This window comes from Lycium ferocissimum, chromosome 6, assembly GCF_029784015.1.
Source record: "Lycium ferocissimum isolate CSIRO_LF1 chromosome 6, AGI_CSIRO_Lferr_CH_V1, whole genome shotgun sequence".
Classification (NCBI taxonomy): domain Eukaryota; kingdom Viridiplantae; phylum Streptophyta; class Magnoliopsida; order Solanales; family Solanaceae; genus Lycium; species Lycium ferocissimum.
The window spans coordinates 30,688,142-30,711,451 of record NC_081347.1 but is presented as its reverse complement, the minus strand read 5'-3'; the positions used below and the strand labels follow the sequence as shown (position 1 = coordinate 30,711,451).

Below are 23,310 nucleotides of genomic sequence, written 5' to 3'. Positions count from 1 at the left end.
TATGTACTCATGTTCATGATCATGTTCCAAATTTTCTCGTTATGTTATTTTCATGTCCCATGTTATTTCATTCAGCTTGTTTTACATACCAAGACATTCAATGTGCCGATCATTCCCTTTTATTGCCCGAGGGCTCGCATTTCACGTACGTAGGTACGGATGACAGACGACGCTCGCTCATTAAGATCCGTACGTACCACCTTATGGTGAGCCCCATTTTCATTCGGGTTTAGGCATTGTCTTTTCTTTATTTAGTTTTGCATCTAAAGGTATGCCGGGGGCCTTGTCCCAAATAAGTATGTTACGTGTTTCAGACTCATGTTAGAGGTTTCATAGACAAGACAAGTGTCATGCTAGACTTCAGAGTTGGTTAGCCGGTTTGGCTCATTTATGATATTGTCCGCATTCATGACTTAACCAAGTACTTGTGTTTAACATTATGATTTATTATGTTTTACAAAAGCTCATCATGCACTTCACTTTATAATTTCGCTCATGTATGCCTCATGATGATTCAGCAAGCCATGTGGTTCGCTCGGTCACATGCAGTCAGGCACCGAGTGCCGTGTTACGCCAGGCCATGGTTCGGGGCGTGATAGTTCTTAATATCATTTATATCATAATTATAATCACAACATATCAAGAACCATGATTCATTCCAAACTACTACTCAAAATGTCACTATTCACATTCATGACCCATTTTCTATCTCCTTTTACAATCCAAGTATTTCAACCTCTCAATACTATAAACAACATGGAATGACCATAAAACTTACCTTAGATGGTGTAGGAATGGACTTTGGGTGGAAACGCTTCACTTGAGTAAAACCCTAGTTTCACTTCCACTTTTATTTCTTGTCTTGGATGAGCTTTAATGAGTTTCTTGCACTTGATTCTCTTGATTTGATGAAGTTGATCATTAGTATCTCTTGAATTCTTATGGGAGAGGTGTGGAGAAATGTTCTAGAGAGTTCTTGAGAGAAGGGGAGTGAAGATGAAATGAAATGAAATGAACTTGGTCCCCTTATTAATAACTCCCAATCTGTCCCGTCTCGGTTCTACGGACCAACATACGGTCCGTATAATTTATATGGACCGTATGTCTGGCCGTAGATTTGGTCCAGTGAGGCTGCCCTTCTGGGCAGAATATACGGCCTAACATACGGCCAGTATATTTTATACGGCCAGTATGTTGGGCCGTATAATGCACAGTCTTTCCGAACTCATTTTCGTCGACTCGTTTGATCTCCAATCCTTATGGAACCTTCTTAGCACTTGTTTAGCACCTCATTAACAATCTAAGGGACGTTATAACTCTTCTCCAAAACATCATTAAGTTATCATTAATTCGGTACTCGTAAATCTCTTCCGATACATAACGTATACCTTGCCTCTCTTGGCAAACTTTCCTCTCTTACCTCGAATGTCTTTGAAATCTCAATTAGGGTCACCAATGGCTATTCCTTACTTATCAAAATATTGTATACTTCGTGCCCTTCGTTAGTCTATTCACTGTGCATTAACGGAAAATTTTCCGAGGTGTAACACTAGGCCAGCAGCAATAACACAGCAATGCACAGATTCTCTTGTTTCATACACATAGGGAATGGATACCATAGCACCTGGTGAGAGCTTGAGGTGACTGATAATGGCATCACCCCAATGCAAGAGACTTCAGAAGCATTACTAGTTGTTGCAGTTGGAGAGTTCTAGCTCAAGGATCGTCCCTTTCTTTTTTAGTTTTCTTTTCCTGTTGTAGTTTTGATATTGCTTTTGCTTCTTCCTTCTTCTGCATTTCTTTCTTTTAGCATAAACTCCTTGTGTAAATATTTCTTTACTATGAAATAAAACACCACTAGCATCCTGCTAGATGGTCCTTTGATTTTGGTAATAAAAAAAACATTAAAAAAAACTTTTTAATAATACAAAACCCCTAGGCTTATTTTTTTAAGGTGATTTGACATGTACTAACTTCTTCATATATCTTATTTTTACTCCTACTTTATTTTCTTCGGTGCCACACCCAATTTTGATAAATTTAGAAAATTTTAAATTCCTCTTAAAAGGCTTAAGAAATTGTGAATTTCCATGAAGTCAATGAAGAAACACGTCACTATGCATAATTTGAATGAGAGAATACACCACATTTGCAGTTACCTTAATTAAAACATGTACTGCACCCAAAAATCAAAATTTCTCTAATTAACAGCTCTTTAATTGCCCAGTGTGAAATTTTAAAAATTTAACAGATAAAATTGGTCTTCATTTGGATTAGATATTGTTACCTAAAATATTTATTTTTATCTAATCATTTGTTAACAATATTGAAATTTGAATCTATTCATTAGCATATTGTGTTGGTTGGTATGTTGATTAGCCATATTGTTCATGTTTAACAAAATTAACTTTCTTTTTTGGATATTATTTGGTGTATTATAATATTTTATTTTTTAAATTCGATGTACGCATACTTTGTAATATTTTCTATGCATAACGAACAATGTAGGTTGTAGTTTATACTCCATTCATCTATAAAAAATAATGTAAGGCGTACTATTCGGTCAGTCAATTCAATATTTGGTATGAATTCTTAAATATATTTCTTAATATATATTTACACTTAAAAATTACATAAAAAGAAATTATAGGCTGAACTTGATGGAGTAGTTTAAATGTAGAGAACATCTTTGAAAAATATGTAGTTAATGAAACAATTTTTTAGTTTCTCAGGCAGTAGTAATGTCAAACAACTTGTGACAAAAAGGAATATACTTTTTATGTTTTTTGTATATCTTTTATTTGGGCAGGTGAAAAAAATGTTAGGCAGTGTTTGTTAGCATAGGGAAACATGATTAAATGAATCATGAAGCATTGAATCTTCATTTGTGTTTGAGAAAATAATTAAAGTATACATTTTATAAAATAATATTCCATTTAAACTAAAAAAGGAAAAAATGTCATGTTCTCATCACATAAATTTTTAGAAAGTAACACGAAAGTCTACTTATATTAAGAAAAATAATTAATTTTCTTCATCTTTTCGATATACTTTGTATAACTTAATTGAAAGTGACATCTACAAACATTAGTAAGTATAAAATTTTATTTTTATTTTTTTTAAAGTTATATTTATTTATAAGTAACCTCATTAAAAGCTCAACAAAAGAATAAATATAGCATAAATAGTTGATGTCTATAGAACCATACTATTTTTCTTCTTTTTGGAAGAAAACAGTATAGTTCATATTGGATGTTGTTAAAAAAAAAATTAAAATATTTTTATGCAATCTAAATATATGGAAAGTATTTAGTTTTTAAAAGTTTGCAAAAAACATCGAACTAATCTTTCAATAACTTAATGTCACAAAGAGCAAATTTAACTTTTAATCTTAGTTTTGGGCCCGTGCTAAAGTTCGCCGAAACTATCAAACTAATTTTTCTATAACTTAATGTCACAAAGATCGAGAAAAAATAAAAAATAAAAAATAAAAATTACAAATTTAACTTTTTATCTTAGTTTTGGGTCCGGGCTTAACACGGGCCAAATGCCACTAGTAAGTAAATATTTAATCAATTATTTATTAAAAAAAAAAACAAATTGAACTTATTAAATAATTAATATACAAGCAGAAAGAATCATTGCAATACAATTGATGTGGGAAAAGTAATTTGTGTTCGAGTCATACACCTAGAGCCTGTTTGGCTGGGCTCAAAAAAGCGACTTATATGTTCGTTTTCTTATAAGTTCGTTTTTTAGCTAAAATTGTTCAAACGGGCCGAATTATTTTTTTGGACTTATTTTAAGCATAAAATGGTTTTAAGCTGGCCAGTCAAACACTCAAAAAAGCTAAAAACAACTTATAAGCAACTTATAAGCCAATCCAAACGGGCTCCTAGTCTACTTCTTCCACGTATATTTCTTCCACTAGTCTACTTCTTCCACTAGTCTACTTCTTCCACGTACGGTTAGGTTTCTTTACTACTATAAATTCTTTATTCCAATGTGTATTTCCAACTATGTTTTTTTCTTTTCTTATTAGTTCTTGTAAAAATGAATGTAAATAATATAAAAGCCGATCAACATTTAGAGGATATTTTTATCGATCGACATTTTACGTTTTAACATTTGTGCTCACATATATCCTCCGTCAGTTGTGATAAAACTTATATTTTAAAATAATAAATTTTTACTTGCATGTAGACCTAGAATTTAAATTTAAAATAATTGCCTAATGTTGAACAATACTTTTTTGTGTAACTATTTGGTATCCGGAATCCATTGACCGGGCTAATTCGAATTTGCCCATGTAAAGCCAGTTAAAAAGGGAAGCATTTCCTACCGAGAGTTTTTCATTCCCAAGACTTGAACTTTGATCGGAACCTCTGATTAAGGATAAAGATATTCTATCAAACTCACCACATGTACAGTTAACTTAAATTAATTAGAGTTTTGTTGGCTTTCTCTCTACATTTTAAACAATATTTTCTGATTATGAGATCTCATTGCTGATAAATAAAGTTTGGAGGCAATTTGAGAAAAGAGGTCTTATCACTTATGAATCAATCTGTAAAATACCCAAGTAGACTAAAAAGAGAAAAGATACAGAAGAAGAACATATGCGTTAATGAGTGCACTTGGAATGAGGCACAAACTAATATTCTTGGAGCCATTATTAAGAACAACGTCATTAAGGATAAATATATTCTATCAAACTCACCACATGTACAATTAACTTAAATTAATTAGACGTTTGTTGGCTTTCTCTCTATATTTTAAACAATATTTTCTGATTATGAGATCTCATTGCTGATAATTAAGTTTGGAGGCAATTTGAGAAAAGAGGTCTTATCATTTATGAATCAAAGATTAATAAGATGGATAGTTGGTTAGTGGATCAATGTTTGTTCGTTTGGAAATTTTACTTAGATCTTGTTATCTTTTTGTGGTTCAATTTGCAAAATATAGGCATCCAACATGTCTAAGAAATAAAAACTCCAAGGCAACAAAAACTAAGACCTAATAATGTAATCTGTAAATTGAACCCAACTGTTAACTCACTTGCTAATTACTTATTGTTAAAAGCACATTGTGAGAATTTATACTTTTTGGTGTGCCTTACTTGCACCTCACTCTTGTCTCTTGACACAATTTTTCTTTGAAATTTTTTTATGTTAGTTCAGCCTATGAATCCGTGTGTCTAATAGACAACAAAGCAAAAGTACCTAGGTAGATTAAAAAGAGAAAAGATACAGAAGAAGAACATATGCGTTAATGAGTGCGCTTGGAATAACGCACAACTGATATTCTTAGAGCCATTATTAAGAACAGTGTCATTAGAATATAATCTATAATTATAGATATGAATTAGAAAAAATAGAGTGACTTGTAATTATTTTTTTATTCTATTACCTTTGGCTTGTTTACTATACTACTCCAAGTCTATTCAAGATACCATGCATCTTGTGTGAGATAGGGAGAGAAATTTGAAAATTATCTGAGGAAAATTTACAATATGATCATCTGCAACCTAAAAAATCATTTAAAACTTTACTAAATTATATCAGCATTACAGTTAGGAGAAACTAAAACGAAGTCATCCCAAATAGATTAAAGAAAAAACAGCACGTTATGTATAATTTGATAAACATCCTAGAATGAAAAGAAAGAACAACTAAAAAACAAAATAAAACAAAAAGAAAGACATTAGATCGGACCTTGCGGTATTAACGGTTAGAAATCAATATGCCAATGAACTTTATATATAGAAGTAACAGGCATTTTGAAGTATTCTTACTCATGTGGAATTAGTATGGGTTTGGGACTTCAAGTAACCTACAGCACATAGACATTTAAAATACTGGAACAATTGAAACCGGAGTCTAGTACGATTAATACAAAGTTTAAATACAATTTTATCCTTACTTAACTTGAACTTTTAAAGGCATAAAGGCGATCAACGTTTAGACTATATTTTTGTCGCTCAACATTTAGCGAAAATTATTCATACTTTTAATATATGTAGATAGATAAATAGATAATATATACAACCAACAGTTAAGTGAGGTAGTAGATGTAGACCGAGACATACAGATTTTCCAACAAAATCAATTAAAACTATTAAATCCAAAGACTTTATACAACATAGGACAATTTTCAAGAACATCACAATTATATAAACATTATAGAGAAGAGCAATTGTCAGCCATAGGAACTAAAGTTACTACTATAAATTTAATAAATCCAGAAGCTTTAAGACAAATAAAAAATACTGGAAGGACGCTAATGCATATGGGATTAATAGTAATAGGATTTATTCTTATACTAATATGGGAAGCATATAAGGAAGATTTTCCAATGGAATTTCAATACTTAGTATCCATGGGAGCAAATCCATACAATTTTACTAATAAAATACATACCTTAATTACAGGAGAAGATCCAAATAGTGGATTAGTAATACTACAAAGAAATGCTTTAATTAAATTAGAACGAGTTAAGTATAAGTGCATTTGGTTTCATATTAAAAAAAATTTAAATGATTATTTTTATTATTGTACAATTAGTGGAAACGCTTTTGACCAAGAACTAGGAAAGAAATTATTTAATAAACTACCAGGAGCTCTAGGAAGAGAAATAGAAGACAGATGGAATAAAAGAGACGGAGTAGTACAAAATCCTAATTTAAAATGGTCAATAGGACATAGAATACAACATATAATGGATATACTACAAGAAAAATGCACGCATATACAAATACAAAAACAATTAAAACAAAATGAGATGAATTTTTGTAAAAGCGTGGTATACACTACTCAGAGTTACGATAAAGACAATTATAAAAAGAAAAAGTATAAGAAATACAGAACTCAATATAATAGAAACTACCCTCAATACAATAGAAAGAAATTCTATCTCGGAAAATCATCGTTTTAAAACCCTATTTAGAGTAAATAGACATATAACAAAATACAGAACAGACAGAAATTATAAAAATAAACTGAAATGTTTTACTTGTGGAAGTGTAGAACACTTAGCAAATACATGTACAAAAAGAATAAATAATAAGACACGAAATTCACAGCTAATTGAAGACTTTCAAGAAACCTTAATAAATGTAGATGAATATATGGACATACGTAAAGTTTATACTCCATAATAAGTGTAGATACGAAGAAAAAATTAAAACAGACTCATCGGACTCGTAAGGAAGAATTAATTAATGAGATAGGATTAGAAAACTAGACCTAGAACCAATTCAAATGGATAATTTAGCAAATATATCAGAAGACTGTAATCACGACTTCGAAAGAAATAAAGGTTTAGATAGTAATGCATGTTTCTCTTGTAAATGGTTTCCTAGTGGAGATAAAAGAGCAATATTATAGGGGTTAGTAAATTTTTTTTTTTTTTTAAGTTCTTTCAATAAGAAAAGTTCAAAGGACAAAGCAGGAAATTAATGTTGTTTTTAAATAATTTTTTAACAATCCTACTCGGTACTTCTTCACTCCTATATTTCTTCTTATCATGTAGTTATAATTAATTTTCTGTCTATCTCCCAATTTTATTTTATTTTTATGTGTCTAAGTTATGTAATGCAATAGAATCAAAGCTCATTCCCGAATCGTCGTCGTTTGGGTCTTGTGAATCTTGAAATGCACTATTCTGGAAATTTACCATATCTCCTTCTTCTGAACTATGGACTGGTGACATCCTTGGACTTGGAGATAATACTAGACTAGGGTTCTTGACTATATGCTTGTCTTGTTCTGCTTTTGTTTGGAAAAATCTTTCCAAAGTCTCTTTAACTATACTTTCTATGTTGTCATTTTTTTTTCTTTTTTGCAAGTATGCTTTTCTTGGTAGAAGTCGCTCCTTACGTCAGTGTCTTTGGTAGCCTTCGTCTTGTCTGGAGAGATGAACATCCCTCATCCTCACTTTTTGGCAAAGTGACAGCCATCAACGGATTTGATGAGTCTTTACCGGCTACCGTTTGAACCGGACTAGCTGTATCTCTATCCGATACTGATGGGATCTATTTGCATTCATTGGGGAATGCACACCCGTCTCATCTATTTTTGTCCGAGATGGAGAACTCGGGATTGTACTAATTCGAACTTAGCTTGTAGCTTGTAGTCTTTGTTCTAACGGTCTTGCTTGTTCCAAGAGTTTCATTTTTTCTTGGATGAGTATCTCTTCTCCGGTTAAGTCTTCTAACGGTCTCGGTCATAGTAGAGCAAAGTGATCGCAAAAAATCACCTTGTACGTGTCTTTTTTTGTATCTTATACTGAGGGGTTCTATCTGGATTTTGTCGAGAGCTGGAGAAATATAGTAGTTTGGTCCCAACACTCCTCTAGCATAGTCTAATGCCTCAGTGAAATCATTAAAACCTTTAAAAAGAGGTTTTCTTCTATCTTTGATAGAATCTAAAACTTCTATCCAGGTTTGAAAAATACCATTAGTTCTACCATGGATTACAACATAAAATTTAAATTTCTTATCTAGATTTTTGTCTGTAAAATACTGGCAAAGTGCATTTAGAGTGGCTACAAAATGACCAGCGTCTTTTTTGTTATGCGATATCCATAAATTGTCTACTAAACATGTCTGTTGTTTGTCTATTACATATTCTGGTAATACCTTAAAAGTTAAATTAGATGGCGGGAAAAATACTAAATTATTGGTTCCAAAATGTATTCTTTCTAAGGCGTTTTTGTTTAATGCGATGTAGGTCTAAAATGAAGATTACCTAGTACCTTTGTCCGTAAGTGTCTTGGGTCGAGGCTATGCTTTTCCCTTGTCCGTTGTCCGAGAACTTGATGGTCTCATGCCGTTCAAATAGAAAATCGATTAGATGTGACTTTTAATCTACTTAATTGGTTCGCTAGATTATTATCTTTTTCCTTTTATATGTTCGAATGTTAAATTATAAATTGAAATAGTATCCATAAAGTTTAACCATCTTCGTCTCGCTACTTTTATCATCAATTTTTTGATAGAATTTGACTATAGCTTCACAAATTGCTTCTTACCAATATTTCGGTTTATTTAGTATATATAATCTAAAACTATTTAAGCCATATATTTACGGCTAAAATTTCGGCGTCTATACTACTCATATTTCCTTTTTCTCGGTACTTACCGCTTTGATAAGCACATATCTTTTCTTCACTTTTATTGCTATATTTATTTGGTTTTGCTTTTAATACAGCTCCCCATCCTTCGAAGCTTCCATTTGTTTCTATAATTAAATAGTCTGTTTCTAGGGACATATTTAAGTCTGGAATATTCTTTATTTTTTCTTTAATTTTTTGTACTAATCTAATATCTTCGGTATTAAAGTGTTTTTGACCATTTGATCCCTTTTTTTTAATATAATGGCCTTGCTATTTTTCCTAAATCTTTTATGAAACTTCTAGCATAATTTACTATTTCTAAGAATTTTTGTAATTCTTTAACATTATCTAGTTTATCTGGCATTTCTAAGGCCTTTTTAGCTATATGAGGTTGCAATTTTATTTTGCCATCTCCTAATACTACTCCTAAGAAGTTTATATAATTTTTACATAATTTCATCTTTTTCTTGCTAATTATTATTCCATTTTCTACAAATAATCTAAATACCGTTCGTGAGGTGTCCTAAATGTTCTTTCATGTCTTTACTAAATACTAATATATCATCTACATATACTAGGACAAATCTTTATAGTCTCCAAATATACTATCCATTTTTCTTTGAAAAATTGGTGGAGCGATCTTTAATCCAAATGGCATTACTTTAATCCAAATGGCATTACTAACCATTCGAAATGTCCTTATCTAACTATGATTTTGATATTTGTAAATGTGTCACCATTCTATACTTTCTTCATGCATTCGAATACAAGGACCAACGTATTCCGGCAGTTTTTGATATCCTAATTTACAATCAAATTTACTAAAAAAAAAATTTACTTTGTATTCTATTTATTAGTTTCGTTTTTGTCCGGTAACTTATATCCATCCGTTCGGTGTTATCATTAAGTCTTTTGTAATTTATTACCATCATAACATCTCCGAGCCTTTTCCTCTTACTATCTCACTATGATTTCGCAACATTACCATCGGAATCACTCAAAAGCCCTTGAATACCCTTCGTTGGTCCTTGTTGTACCTATTCATATAAACATACCAACATAAGCTTATATACAACAATTCTCATGTTTAGTAAAGTGTAGATCTAGATATTTTCTATATTACTCGCTCTCGAGCAACCACTTATCATACATTCCCTAAATTTAATAATTCTTTTAGTTTTTGCATTAACATACACATCGAGCCAATTTTGAAAGTCAGTCTCAAAACCATCATTTTCTTATGCTTCATCTTGGTTCAAAACATGCATTGCTTCAATTGAGTATTCATCCATCTTTTAATTATATATCTCACACAAGGTAAACGACTTATTTCAATGGACATAAAATGCAACAATATCGCTCACTCTCAAAGAATATCCAATTTACACACAAGGCTTTTTAGTTATTTTTCCGAGGTGAATTTAAGATCACTTGTTTAATGTAGGCTATAAGGATATATTTTTTTCTCCAATAATTTCTATCGCACCATCTAGTAGCATTCTTATTATATTATCAACACCCATTTATTTTCTCAAGTTTAAGCATCCTCTTGTTTTGTTTTTATTAATCCGTTTTTTTTTTTTTTTTAAATACATCCTTTCTATACACACCCATAGACTTCATTTTTAACTTCATTAAAATTATATATCCTAACTCCACTTCAATAAGTAACCATTAAAAGTGCCTATGTCTATTAAAGTATAATTTTTTTCTCAACGGGTTGATATTATAGGGTATCAAACTTTGGCTAACAAAGAAAGGCCTAGATCACTTCCTAAAGTCAATTTCACAACATACCGGCAAGTTCTTCTGGATCTAGTTTCCTCACATCACACACAAACACATAATAACGATTCATACAACCATCCAATCAAGCAACTATCACAAATTTCTCTTTTGCTTTAAATGTTTCGAGGTATGTATTGTTAAAGATCTTGAAAAAAAAACATGGTGTCCATCCTAGGATTCGACAAGCTTGACTCCTTCTTTCTTTTGCAAAGGTCCCCCTTTCATAAGAAAAACCCAATGGATGGTGTGTGCCACTAACGAGGGACTCAAGAAGCTACCAAGAAAAACCTAACGCAAGAAAACTACCTTTTCCTCTTACTATCTCACTATGATTTCTTACCATAAATGTTAGATCTATGTATAGAAGTAGATCTTCTTATTACTCCTAAATTTAATAATTCTTTTATTTGTACTCTAAAGTCTTCTATATCTTGGTTAGTTTATCTATTATTGTTTTTAATTATATATTACGGATTTATTATGTCTAATTTACATACAATTTTGTTATTTTTCCAATGTTTTAAAGGGTTTTCACCTATAATTTCTATCTCATCTAGTATTCTTATTATATTATCTAAGTCTTTTTGGTTTTTTATTACTCCATCTCCCTATTTTAAAATTATATAATTTTGTTTACATGTCTATTGTATAATTTTTTTTCTATTAGATTAATTTCTTCTTCTTCTTTATTTCTCTTTGCTTTTCAAACATATATTGTTGTCTTGACAATCCTTACAACAACTCTCTCTTCTTTCTTTTGCAGGTTTATTTGTAACATAAAGTCTTCTTATGACCGATTCTATATTTATATTCAAGTCTCTTATGATAATCTTATTCATTTTATAACTAGGTTTATAAAAGTCTAATCCGATGACAAAGTCTATATTTATAAAGCTACCCAATCTTATCCATTTTATAACTAGGTTTATAAAATTTATGAACATGCCTTATGAACATAATGTTTATATATATTATGAGTTCCATCCATTTGCATGGTTCCATCCATTTGCAACCGGTTTGTCTAGAACTTTTATTAAATTTGGTGAAACTATTCGTTTATTTATTATACATTTAGTACATCCCGAATCTACTAATGTTAATGTCTCTACTTCATAGTCATCTATTTTAATTCTTGCAAGTATTTTTATTGGAATTATGTAAGAACCATATAAACTTTTTAGGAGTAGTGCTAGGAGATGGCAAAATAAAATTACAACCTCATATAGCTAAAAAGCCCTTAGAAATACCAGATAAACTAGATAATGTTAAAGAATTACAAAAATTCTTAGGAATAGTAAATTATGCTAGAAGTTTTATAAAAGACCTAGGAAAAATAGCAGGGCCATTGTATTCAAAAACGGGATCAAATTGTCAAAAACACTTTAATACAGAAGATATTAGATCGATTTAGACCATATTAATTGTATGAGAACACTACCCTTTGTTAGACAGATAGCTATCAATCATTGGTATTTATATAGAGATGTAGAGAAAAAGACGAGAATACAGACAAGTAGAAAAAGCCTTAAGTGCATATTTAGAAATAATAAATTCAGAAACATTATCATCACTAATAAACAATAGACTTCTTCTACAAAGTCGCATTAACAAAGAGACAATCTCACTATAACGTAGAATTACAAGGTATAGAGAAGATATAGAAAGACTTACAACTAGTATAGAGTATACCGAAGAAAGTTTGTAAAATAAAGATTCCGTTAGGTAATAAATAAAGCTAGAAAAATAGATACATTAAAAAATCTAGAATACTTAGACTTAAGAATATACCCAAAAAGAAATATAGCGCATTAAAAGATCGAGGTATTATAAAGTGTAATTTCGGTAACGAGACCAGATATTACATGGTGAAGACAAACAGTTGAACACATTAGTAGATTTAGTCATAAATTTTAGTGAAAAAATACAAGAAAATAATAAAGACATTACTAGAATATTAGAGGTGGTAGAAGCATCACAGACTAAGCAAAAGAAAACTTTCGAAAAATTAGAACAAAAAGGATAGGAGTAATAAAAAACCAAAAAGATTTAGATAATATAATAAGAATACTAGATGAGATAGAAATTATAGGAGAAAAACCTTTAAAACATTGGAAAAATAACAAAATTTATGTGAAGCTAGAACTAATAATTGGGGATATAGAGTAGAACATATACACCAAAAGAAATCAGACGCTTTCGATAAAATATTAGAAGATATACAAGATAGTGATGAAGAAATAGAATTAGACTCAATAATATATATATATATATCCACACACCGAATACGCCTCCTCTCTCAGTTCTACGAAAATATATAAAGATTAGTCAGCTTCTTCTTAATGTATAAACTTCCGTCGTAACGACTTGTCTCTTTGGCTTCCTCATTATATAAGCATTCGATTCTTTCTAAACTTCTTGTTCAGTAGAAATATATTAATTTCTCTTCGTACCCTTATATCCTATTTTCATTAACTTGTCACACTACCTCTCTGTTCACTCTTCTCGACCCAAGGTTGTCTGCTACAATCTATTCACAATCCATTGCCAACTTCATCACTTGTTGTCTGCTTCCAAGTCCTTTATATCAATCCATTCTTATATGTACATACAACCATGGTCCTCCCTAAGTTTGGAGAAATTTCAGCAAAGTTTCCTCTATAATTCTTACTGTTCCAAACTTGCACACACCAGAAAATACATTCTTCCAACCTAATATAGAAATACATCCATATATATCTAAACCAGGCTATCAGCATAAAAAAAAAAAAAAAAAACACAAACTAGCAGAACTCACGTCATATATATCTTATTATCCTATTCTTCCAATTTTAGTGCTCCACCGAACATCCTGTTGTTATGCACATATATACTTCCTAATTCCTTTATTCCATCATCAATAAGTGATTCTTACAATTCTTTATTAACACTGACTAAGATATCGTAGAAAACCATTCGTGGTACACTAATTAAAAACAGAAAATCCTCACCTTGATCCTACTCTCGAGGTCTGGTATCCATCGACTCAACGTGGCGGGGAGGTTTCATCTGTGCCCTCACTGGGCTGCTCAACGACACGTACTCTCCAAATGTACTAATTATGCTAATTCTTCTCGTGGACCAATCATTTTCATTTAATCCCGCTCATGAGATACCACCATCTTGAGGTCATTTAGGTTTTCCCCTCAACCTCACCGAAATCCCCGCCATCATTGATTTTGAACCTAGGAATCAATTCCCGATTACCTAATTACTCCTATCACCCACCGACTCTTCCTGAATCTCCGACGAATCTGTCTCTATAGAGGACACCTTCTCCAATGGATCCGTCTCAATAGAGGACATGTCCTCAGATGGATCTGTCTCATACGAATGACTCATTCTCGAAGCCCTTGTACCACTAATCTTCTTTCCTGTAGTAGTCATCTTTCAATTACAAAACAATCAAGGTTAGAGTTAAGAAACTCATATTATATGACTCGGCTCTATAGCACGATCTAGAATAAGAAGAATAAGTAACCATCCTAAATGTCCTGCAGCCTCCTGTTTATAAGTGTGGCGCGCAACACACCCATAAACAAGACTCTACTAGACACAGCTTGTAGACAACCCCGGGACAAAAGCGCACGATACCATTTTTGTCGCGACCCAAAGCTGGAGGGCCATGACGCACACGACCATGCCATCCAAGTACGATATACATCTAACGTACATAAACGTAAACATAATGGGATGATAGTGCCATCGTGTGATGACCCACTGACTCATAGAAGAACATGACTGAATAACATAATCTATAAAGACATGACTTTGTAAACATGCTATCCTATACATTTGTACTACAACATGTGAATCAACAAGACTATGCAACCTCTGACTGTACATAACTGTCAACAAGCCTCTACTGGAATACATGATATAACGTGGTCGAGATAGGACCCCGCCATACCCATGCATATGTATATATATGTAATCATGCTGACTCATAACAACTCCGGAACAAGTGAAGTGCAACAACAACCTTATTTGGTGATATCTCTTTGGACGGGTCACCAACTTGTATCTCAAGACCTACGGCCATGAACGCAGCCCCCCAAGCAATAGGGGAGTCAGTACGAATAATGTACCGAGTATGTAAGGCATGGAAGACAGTATATAAGAAACAAAGAAACAATATGAGATAAGAGAAACAACAGGTAGGTTTGAATGCCTCTGAGGGCATAAACTAAGCATGCTTCCTTTAAATAAGAATCATATTTGTATACTATATATATATATATATATATATATATATATATATATATAAGCCACTCAGTGGGGCTATGTCATCAATATATGCTACCCAGCCATAATAGGACTCGGTGTGGAACTACCCGACCACAATGGGACTCGGTGTGAAACTACGTGGCTATAATAGGACTCGGTGTGAATACCCGGCTAATCAGTGGTTGCACGATAGGTGCCTACCCGGCCGACTATAGCGCGGCTCGGTGTCATAAAATAGATACATATATATAATGCATGAATGAGAGTACAAGGAAACATTACGACTCAATCGACTGATGTGAAGTCGGTATGCCTCCGATTACCACTTATGGAGCTAACATCATGCACATATCTTACCTTGAAGGATCAATGACCATAGGATCAGATCAATAATCATAAGAAAAGATCAATAATATCATAAGGATATAAATAACATAAGCACCCTAGCATTTCTAAGAATGGATTCATTATGGATATCGTCCGTTCGCTTGTTTAGTTCATATCATATGGGTCATGCCAAAAAGACGAAAGGGGATAGACTTAATATACCTTAACCTTCTTTGTGTCCATAATACTTCTCGAGGAATCCATCAAACCATTCAATCCAATCTACACAACATAGAGAAGCTTCTAATCAAAGCTAAGTAAGTTTAACTCGTATATTAAGCTAGTAGCTTGTCTACATGAATTCGGACAGCATCTTCCTGGTACGATTCACTTCCATCCATCTCAGCTCAATCCAACACAACAATACAACATCAATCATAATGCATATTCAAGTTTCCATACTAAGTTAAATCAAAAGCCATCTCATAGATTTTTCCAAAACAGCCCATATGCATAATATCTTATTTTTGCATGTTCTATTTCAAATTTACTTCCAATCTTTTCAGTGAATCCTCATATAAACATATAAGTATGAACCAAAGCAGCAAGTACATCATATTCATATTACTTACCATGCATTCCAGCCACAACAACAAGTGCATGCCATTCAAAACAGTCCAACAACACAAGGGCAACATCTTATCTTTCTTTCAAGTTTGTCTTATATTTGTTCACTTAATTCACACAACCAATACCAAAATAATCTTAAACATAACCAAGATGGTGAAGTAATTACCTCAAACAACAACTTGAAGTCGAAACCCTAACTTCTCCTAACTCCCCATAAACCTTCATCCATCAACAACACCATACAAGTGCATTTCCTTGTCCTCCTTGAACTTTTGGTGTAAAACTTAGGTGAAATCACTTAGTTTTGACTTAGGCTCTTTATGAACTTAATTGGGAGGCTCTTAGGATCTTATGGACTAAGTTTTAAGTGAAAATGACTTAAAATGGCCTTTAAAACGTATTTAAAATACAAGAAGGTCGGCCACCGCCATGGGTTTCACGCCCAACTTCTACGGATCGTACATTTGTGTATGGGCCGTAAAAGGCACCGTACTTTTCGGATTTGAGAACTGTCAGTTGCATTGGAAAGAAAACTCTCTGAACTTGAATTTACAAAGGTTATGGATTCTGTAACTCCTCGTATTATAGGAGATATACACCACTCAAGTTGACCCAAAAATCTGCCAAGTTCTCCCAAAGTCTCGACTAACTAAATTCCCTTGATTTGTTTAACCCCCAAGCCTTCTGATACTTGTTACATATGAATTTGAACCTTCATAAACAAGGGATAACATGTCCAATATCTCATAACCTTGAAGGTGAATCCCAACGCTCGAGACCAAGACAACCGATGTCCCATATACTTCGATATAACCAAATGAGAAGCGTAGCGTGTTCTTTCTTGGCTCACTTAGCTTCCAACTCTTGAATTCTCTAAGAGATGAGTTGATAGTCATATCTTACTTTGAGACACGCTCGAAATCTACTTGTACAGCTTCCCAAAAAATTCTCAGCACGAATCTAAGTCACTAGGATCCTTACGGAATCTCAAGGTATGAAAAATTGAGTGATGTGAAATTTTAGCTTGTCTTCTTAACTCTGGAAATTCTTAAAACTTGTCCCACTTATATTATCTTGATTACGTCACAAGATAGCAAAATTTTCCAAGATGTAACAAACTTTTAGAAAGAACCTGCTCTGATACCAAATGTTAGAGGTTGTGCGTCCACCAAACAGTGTATTGAGGACCTGATTGTGTACCAGTTCCCTTATGCAATGCAGTACAAGATTCAACACAAGATTTTTACGTGGAAAACTCCTTGTTCAAGGGATTAAAAATCACGACCTACCCCAGTAGGATTTCAACTCCACTAACCGAGCAACTCAGGTTACAACTCTATTGTAAGCTAGGAATTAACTCCCATAACCCCTCACCCTTACAATAACGCTTATGCAACCCTCACACTTGACTACCCTAGCCAAGCATAATAATATACCTAGACTGACCCCAGCCTAGTGTACCACTCAAAGGCCCCCTTTGAGAATTCACCACAGTGACTAACTCTAGCCACACATTAATACAACTAAGTTATCTCTAACCTAGTGTACCACTCAAGAGCTTGTGCAAGCAACCTTGAGAATTTAGAACACCTACAGACAACTTCTTTTTATAGAAGAGTAGGTTTACAGTTTAAGCACAAAGAACAAAGACTCAACAACCTAAGGACCTAAAACATCTTCAGTTCTGGACCTGGTCCTTCGGGTTGCTGAGGCTCTGTTCTTGAGGAACATCTTGAAAGGTGAAGACTTGCACTTTGTATAGAGCAATTTTCAGATTGTGCTAGAATAAGTCTCCTCTTAGAAGATGATGTCTTTATATGAATGGAGAGAGAGAGAGAGAGAGAGAGTAGATATGATCACTCATGAATCTGGGCCATTAATCAATTGGCTGAGGTACTGTCGTACAGCTACATTGTACTTTTCAGCAGCACGCTTTACAGCTGTGGATTTGGACTTTCAGCTTCAATGACCAAGACCTTTATCTAGAGGAACCTGGTTCCTCATCTGTTCTTCGAACAAATTGTAAGTACTGGATACACTGTCAGTAGTTCTACAATTGTATTGTTGGCTAAGCAAGCTGGAGACCTGATCCCATCTGGTCCTTCTGAATCAACATATCTGGTATCTCATATATGAGCAAATCCTGCAGTCATCTGATCCTTTATAGTGCATGTTAGAAAAGCAATATATGAGATATCATAAGGTTAACCAAGTTCAGATAGGTGAACCTAATTTTATCTGATTCCTTCGAGTTTGTCATATCATCAAAATATATCAGTTCTTATCACAAGGGTATCTTATATTTCCAACACCTCCATAGGAAAAAAGAGATCTTAAAAGGCAATCCTTTAATCCATTTATGCTTATACAAATCAATAGTTGACCCTCTTAATCTGTTATAATCCCATACTGACTTTACTGTGAATTCTCTTTTAGTATCCAATATCCACCATGGCCTATCCATACCTGTCTCTAACCTTGGTGGTCTGATATTGTTACTAATATGGTGTACAATATCTGCAGGTAACAACTCATTCAATTTTTCCATGTTCCAATGTCCATGATCCACCACATCAGACACATTTTGAACATTGTCATCAAACTTTCTATAGAATAATACAAAGCACTCAATTCTGTCGAGATATCAAACTAGAATTGAGAATTTCTCATGCCTACTTGCCACCAAATGTTATGCTCGATAAGATCTCTAGCTTGTAGCAAATTCTTCCAAGTTTGAGATCCATATCTCCATTGTATAGTCACTGGCCTTTCTTTTTTGCAATAATTATTGATCATAAAGGCACTCCATAATGATGGTTTTGTCTTGAAATTCCACCATAATTTACAGAATAAAGCATCAGATACATCATGTAGAGATTTGAACCCCATCCCTCCTTCCATTAATGGTAAACAAAGATGATTCCAAGAATCCCAATGTCTACTTTTACCTCCTATTGTATTGCCAAAAAAATTGAGCAAACATTTTATGCATTTGTCTGATTACACCTATAGGAAGATTAACTGCTGAAAAAAGATGAATTGGCATGCTTTGAAGTACATGCTTAATAAGAATAGCTCTACCCCCAAAATATAATAGTTTCCCTTTCCAACTCTGTAGTCTATTCATTATTTTCATCAGAATTTGGGTGAAAAAAATCTTTCTTTCTCCTAGTATGATAAATAGGGAAACCTAAGTAGGGGAAAGGAAAATCTTTTCTCCCAATACCTGTTACAATTTCAACAGTACTGCTCACATCACCTGGCACTTTTTTATGCATATAGACTGCACTTTTCTCCCCGTTGATCTTTTGCCCTGATGCTTTCTCATATTTCTTCAAAACTCCATAATAAGCTGTAAAGAAAATACGTCTGCTAAAGAGAAAATGATCATATCATCACCTAGGACTACATTTAGACATGCCATAACCTTTAAATTGAGGAATGTGGTGTAGAGCATTAAGATTTCTAGACAACACCTCTGTAGTTAAAATAAACAAAGTAGGAGATAGGGATCCCTTTTTTTAACACCTTTGGAGGATTGAAAGAATCCTTGTTGTTGCCCATTGATTAACGTTGAATATCAATTGCTGCTAACAAGTCTGAAAATCATATCTATCAGAACTTCTGAAAAACCTAGCTTTCTTAGAACTTTGATTAGGAAAATCCATAAAACCCTACCATAGGCCTTAGCCATATCTAGTTTCATGATTACATCAACAGATTTTGTCCTCAGTCTGGTATCTAAAATAATTTCCTGAGTAAGTAGGATATTCTACACTATGCTTCTTCTTTTTACAAAACCTGCTTGGTTTAAGGAAACTATGTCTGCTAAACCCTCCACTATACTATGTCTGCTAAACCCTCCAACATACTATGTCTGCTAAACCCTCCACCATTCTTTCATAAATTAGTCTTGAGATGATTTTATTACTAAAATTGCTCAAACTAATTGGTCTCATGTCTGAGAGGTATTGATGATATCCTTCTTAGGCAATAAGACCAAATTAGTATGTGTAATAAATAGTAACTCAGCTCCATTGAAAAAAGATTTAACCATGTAAGTAACATCTTCCTTTATGATTTCCCAACAAGCCTAATAGAAAACCCCAGTAAATCTATCTAGTCCAGTAGCACTTTCTCCATTTAGACTAAAGACCACTTTCTTGATTTCTTCTTCAGTTGGAAATCCCCCAATAACATTATTTTGGTCTGCAATAATCATCTGTGGAACATGATCCAAAATTTTAAAATTTCTTGGATCTTCTTCCTTATTAAACTGCTCTGAAAAGAATCTGATTGCTTCTTGTGATAACTCCTCCTTAGATTCTATCCAATTCCCATTCTGGTCCCAAATTCTCTTTAATTGCAGTCTCTTTCTTCTATCTTGCACATAAGCGTGGAAAAAAGCAGTGTTTCTGTCTCCATCTCTAAACCATTGCATCCTATTTTTTGTTTCCAAAATTCTTCCTCTAAGTACAAATACCTGTTCAGATCATCTTGAACTTTGTGCAATCTCTCCCTATTTGTAGGTGTAGGTTGAAGCTCAAACTGAATTTCATGCACTTTGATCACATCCTTCATGGTCTTAATCTCCTGAAAGATGTTCCCATAAGTGTCTTTACTCCACCTTGTTAAAACAGCCTTTACCTTCTTCATCTTATAATGGAACAAATTGAAAGGATTGGCCATGAAATCTTCCTTCCAATGTTCCTTTACTGTACTCACAAATTTATCATGCTTAGCCAAGAAATTGAGAAACTTAAAAGGTTTTTTAAAAATTTCAGTTTCTTTTGAATAAGAGATTAGAAGAGGTGCAAGATCAGATCCAGTTCTGATTAAATGAGACACCTCCAATCCAGAGTACTTGTCTTGTAAAGCCTGATTCCCTAGACATCTGTCTAATTTCTTAAAAATGCAATCATCTCCATTTTGACCATTCCACTAGGTAAATTTACCCTATTTAAATCCCAAATCAACAACTGAACAGTTTTGAATGCAAGTTTTGAAGTCCTGGACTTCGTGTATGGTGACAGGTAAGCCTCCCTACTTTTCTTCCTCATATGTGATGACATTGAAGTCCCAACCTATCATCCGTGGCATATGAGTTGTGACAGACAAATCCTCCAAAGATTTCCACAGTTCCAATCTTTCAATCTGAGTACACTTTGCATATACCAAAGAAATAACCATCTTATCCATATTCCATTCAACCCTTAATTTGAGAGTTAAATATTGTGGATGATCTACCAGAATTGACACTTCAAACATATCCTCCACAAAAGGCCAAATCTTATTAGAACAGTTAACAAAAGCATGTTGTAACCCTATCTTCCTTCTGTACTCTTCTATCTTGTTAGCATCTTGAAAAGGTTCTAATAAACCAATGAAACCAAACTAATATTTCTAATGCATCTTCATTAACCTTGTAAAAGCCTCCATTGTTTTCACAGATCTAATATTCCAAATGATTGCATTCATAAGGTAACATTAGGTTTCTGCAAAGTCCTTCTAGTTTGAACTCCACGACTTGGTGGTACACTGTTGTCTCTGATTTGCTTCTTTTTCCCTCTCCCCATTGCTTTATCCACATGTTTAGGAGAAAGATCTTCTGCTCTAGCCACTGCTTGAATGTTTTGATCAATTGAATGAATATCTAGATCTTTTCAACCTGAAAACCTTATTTTTAATAATCTTGTATCATGCTAAGTATTTATAACTTCCAAAGCTATACATTCTCCCTTATCCACCCCATTTTTGAAGGACTTGTTACTTTTACTTGCTTTGTTTGGAACATTATCACCATGTTGTATGCTTTTACGGAAGATTGTACAGGACTGTTTCCCTGTTGTTCTTGTACCTTATTTACTTGTGGTTGCAGATTCTCTTTCTGATCATTGGTTTCCTTTGGAATGCTTATTACTTGCTCTATTGACTGTATATTCTGAGAAGTTATGTTGTTTGCTGAACTGACTTCCTCTTCTTCTTTTATTCTTTGTCCTTTGTTGTTACTTTTGCTAGATGATTGCACCGAATTAGCCTTCCTTTGTGACTTTGAATTATTACTCCTTCTTGGACTGTGTATTTGAACTGACACTTTTTGCTTCTCCTTTTGTATAGCTTGTGTGATCTTCTCTCCGTCCCCTTGATTTACTTATTATGTAACAATCTATTGATCACTTGTCTTTTCTGTTGTAGGTTTTATAATTTCCTATCTATGCTCATCACCTTCTTCATTTGTCAAGAGATCAAAGGTATTGTAAGTTTCTACCTTATTCTTGTCCTCTTGTGATTTTCCCTCATCCCTTATTTCCCCTAAATATGACTCCATTAGAATCCTTGATACATTTGTTTTTCCTTCTCTGTATCCACTCCTGCTTAGCCTAATTATAGCCTCTTGTTCCCCCTCAATATGCAATTTTTTTGTGCTCTCCATTTGTTTTCTTTGGATTGTCTTTTTTTTTTTGTCCTGTCTCAATGACTCTCTATACTATTTCTCCAATTCTGGATGCAATGCTCTACACTCTATCTCAGTATGACCTTGTAATTTGCAATGTTTACAGTACTTAAGAAGAAAGTCATAATAGATTTGAACCCATTTTGTCATTATCTTCCCTGTTTGCTCATCTTTTTCTAAAATATGTATTCTCTAAGGATGTGTTGACATTAAATCAATCTTCACTTTAACCTTAGCATAACTTGGCCTTGTTTTATTTGCAGTAGCTAGATCAACCACTAATTGTTTTCCAACTGAAGATGCCAAAGAAAATACAACCTCTTTAGTAAAAAATATTGGAGGAAGCTCAGGAAAGCTTATCCATGTGACTACAACAAAGGTCTCCTCACTGGGTTTAAACCAGGGGTTCCATATCATGGGCCTCATTTGGCAATACTTTGTATCCACTTTAATGTAATAAGTGTTATAGTTCGCTTTTACGCGGGTTAAAGCATAAAAGTTACTACGAGGTTATTGGTGCTCTAAATTGGATATTTAATTTTTTAGAGTCGCCACCTAATTTATTCAAAAGGAAAATTAGGAAAATCGGGTTTAAAGAGTTTTTTCAGGACCGAGAAAAATTCTTTTGGGACCAGAGTTCGAGGTAAGGGTTCTGGTGATCCCCCAGGGAATTTTTTAAGCACCCTAGTATTAAGGATCCGTAAAATATGGTTGACCTACGAGCTTCACTG

General features: G+C 33.4%; 1 long non-coding RNA gene across 1 annotated transcript in view; it reads left to right on the top strand.

Moving 5' to 3' along the window:
• Window positions 1-23,031, top strand: part of LOC132060758 (uncharacterized) — a 68,171-nt gene extending 45,140 nt beyond the window's left edge. The window contains exons 2-3 of the long non-coding RNA XR_009416010.1: window positions 22,321-22,376; window positions 22,879-23,031. This is a non-coding gene — a long non-coding RNA (uncharacterized LOC132060758). The remainder of the gene's footprint in view (window positions 1-22,320; window positions 22,377-22,878) is intronic.
• The last annotated feature ends 279 nt before the right edge of the window (window positions 23,032-23,310 follow it).